General features: G+C 47.3%; 1 protein-coding gene across 1 annotated transcript in view; it reads left to right on the top strand.

The window, feature by feature from the left end:
• The first annotated feature begins 6 nt into the window (after positions 1 to 6).
• Positions 7 to 3,105, top strand: part of SMO (smoothened, frizzled class receptor) — a 22,357-nt gene continuing 19,258 nt past the window's right edge. Inside the window, exon 1 of the mRNA XM_006771412.2 lies at positions 7 to 143. The gene's annotated coding sequence lies outside the window, so the exon portion shown is untranslated. The remainder of the gene's footprint in view (positions 144 to 3,105) is intronic.

Genomic DNA, 3,105 nt, shown 5'->3' with positions numbered 1-3,105 from the left:
CTGCGGCCGGGCCGCCCCCTGCGAGCCGCTGCGCTACAACGTGTGCCTGGGCTCGGCGCTGCCCTACGGGGCCACCTCCACGCTGCTGGCCGGGGACTCGGAATCCCAGGAGGAAGCGCACGGCAAGCTCGTGCTCTGGTCCGGTAAGCGCGCGGGAGCCGAGTCCGGGGGGTGCGGCGCTGGGAAGCCGGGACTCTAGGAAGGAAAAGGCTCCGGCCTGAGCTGTGGAAAGGGCGGGACCTGCACCCGAGTGAGATGGAGGAACAGTCTGAAACTTTGGGGCAGACGGAATGCAGGATGGGACCGTCGGTGATGAGGAAGGAGCGGGTCATAAGGCACCTGGGCAAAGGATGCCTGGGAACTAGGGGCCGGTCAGGAAGGGGCTCTGAGCCACAGGAAAGGACTTAAAAAAAAAAAAAAAAAAAAAAAAGAAGAAGAAGACGAAAAAAGAGGAGATGCTCCACCTAAGTGCCACTCTGGAAGCGGGGTCCTCAGGGATTCAAGATGTTTAGACCTTGGAGAAGAGACCAGGAAATCGAGTTGGAAAGGAAAAAGGGAAGGATGTGGGTAGGCGATCTGGGCAAGAGAGTGGGGAGTGAGAATTGTGTGAAATTTGTGAAGGCTAAGAAACCCCGGTGATGAGTAATTAAAAGGCAACCAGAAAGTTCCAGAAATAATGTTTTGGGAGACAGGAAGTCCAGAGAACCCTGATCTTGTGTTGCTTTCACAGGAGACTGCACAGTTTCCTCACCTGAAAAACGGGGACTCTGGTTTTTGCTGGAAATTGTGAAGGGATGAGACTATTCTAAAGGTTATGTGTGTGTTCTTTGGAAGTTTGGTTGCTCTGGCTGGTCAGGGCTGCGGAAGGACACTTAAGCCTGGGATGTTGAGAGCCCGTGGAAAATCCCATAGTTGATCTAAAGTCCCAGAGCCCTCACCTCAGGGTGGGATTCTGGTCGGCCTGAAAATCTGCAGACTGAATGCACACAGGTCCTTCCTTAGCAGCGTGGAGTGAATTATGTCCCCACCTGTCACTCTTCTGAGCCGGGGACTGGAAGAGTGCTCAGGAAGGTAACTGGCCTTGTCGTCCCTTGTTTCTAGCCAGTGTGATTCAAAACTGACCTTGAAAAAGAAAAGAAAATCCAAAGCCAGGAGCACACCTGGCAGCCTCCCTTTGATAGACCTCGATGCCCACATCTCCCATCTCCATTCTGCCCTGGGTGCTGCTGGTGATGATCCCCATGAGGGAAGTGTACTAGTATATAGGTTGCCTGTCATTGTCCATGGGGCCATAGAGTTCTCAGAGTGTTTGCGGGATGTTGGACAAAGCCATATGGACATAGGCCTGGCTTGGTGCAGATGCCAGGTGAGGAACTTGGAGCATGGTGCCCATGGTGGAGCTTCATTGTCTGTGGGTATCAGATCAGCATATTGGCAAAAACCATGTGTAATCGGTAAAAATCCATAAATTACCATAATATAAGATCTGTATAATTCTGCATATACAGTACGCCCTCTTTATGGTAATATGTTTGTATAAATGTATCACAAATAGTAATGTACAAAATAGGCATACATAGAAATTATCATTTTATTCTTGAAGGTATATAAATGTAAAGCAGAAGACCAAGGAATAAAAAAAAGAACATAAAAGGTATAAACAATATTTCTTTAAGCACTACCTGAAATAAGGCTTGAGTTTAGGAGCCAGCTGTATGGACAATCCCAATACATCTCTCAGCACTAGAATCTTGCTCACATTATGAGAGGATATTCTGTTTCTCTCTTCTTACGTATTTTTGCAAGGGCCAATGGTTGAATTCTCCTAAGTTCCATACATGTGTGATGCTGCCCTTCTGTCGTTACCATCAAATCAAGGAGGAAGGGTATGAACCTCTTTCCAGCCCCTACTCCTGAGAGCAGCTGCTGAGTAGGCAAAAGCGGTTTTGGCAGGAAAGTTTAGGAGTTAGAAACATCTGCTGGGTATGCAGGTTCAAACCTCACTAGCTGTGCCTCTGGTGGGGTAGGTTCCTGCAGAGGTGCCAGCACTGAGCCCAGATCTTTAGTTCACTCTGAGCTCTCTCTGTTGCCACCCATCATCCCTCAGCTCAGTCCCATTCCTATGTGTTTTGGTTGTTCTTTTTCTGCTTTGGGTCCTTCTGTGGGATGTTCTATGAAGTAGCGCCAGAGGCAGGTGTTGGTATGAGCTGAGTCATGGGGGGGGGGGGTGCGGGGGGTAGAGTGAACCTGCACCAGGAGAGAATCAGAGACAGGCCATCAGCTAGGAATTGCAGCTAGTGGCAAGTGATTGGTCCTACCCTGAGTTAGTGGTCTGGAATTGGCATTAGACATGGGGGCATTTTTGTGGGTAAAGAATGGAAATGATCTACGTTGTCTTTCTCTGTAAACTTTTGAAAGTAGAGACTTGTTCTTCCTTTTTTCTGAAAGCCTGAGTTCTGAGTACACACACCCACCCAGTCATTTATTCATTTAGATATTGGGTGCTTGCTACATCCTGGAGCGGGTCCTGGGGAATATAAAAATGAAGAATGCAGGCATGAACCCTGCTATCAAGGGGAAGACAGACAATTAAACAGGCTTTTGCAATATTTGTGATAAAGTAGGGTGCTGAAGGAACACAAAGGACTTTGCAGAGCAAGAGAAGACCTACCCCCTCTCCCCCAGAAGAACTGACATTTACCTCATGACCTGAGAAATAAGTAGGAATTACCTGAGCCAAGGATGGGTCGGATAGGAAGGGATAGGAAGAGGAAATAACAGGCACAAAGGTGAAGAGGTGAGAGGGATTGGTACTTTTGAGGAAGTGAAAGAATTTCAGTAGAGCTGGATCAAAGCATGTGAGAGATAGAATTGATAGAGATAAGACCTAGAAAATTAGAAAATAAAGGGACTCATCCCCCATATTAAATTGGTATGTTGTCCTAAAGATAATAAGGAGCAGTTGAAGGCTTTTAAGCAAGGGAGAGATGTAATCATATTTGCATTTTATTTATTTTATTTTTTTTAATTTATTGCTTAAAGTATTACAAAGGGTATTACATATGTGTCCATTTCCCCCCCCGCCCTAGACAGCCCCCTCGCCTC

This window comes from Myotis davidii, unplaced genomic scaffold (genome assembly GCF_000327345.1).
Source record: "Myotis davidii unplaced genomic scaffold, ASM32734v1 scaffold705, whole genome shotgun sequence".
NCBI classification, from domain to species: Eukaryota; Metazoa; Chordata; class Mammalia; order Chiroptera; family Vespertilionidae; genus Myotis; species Myotis davidii.
This window is presented reverse-complemented; position numbering and strand designations above follow the sequence as displayed.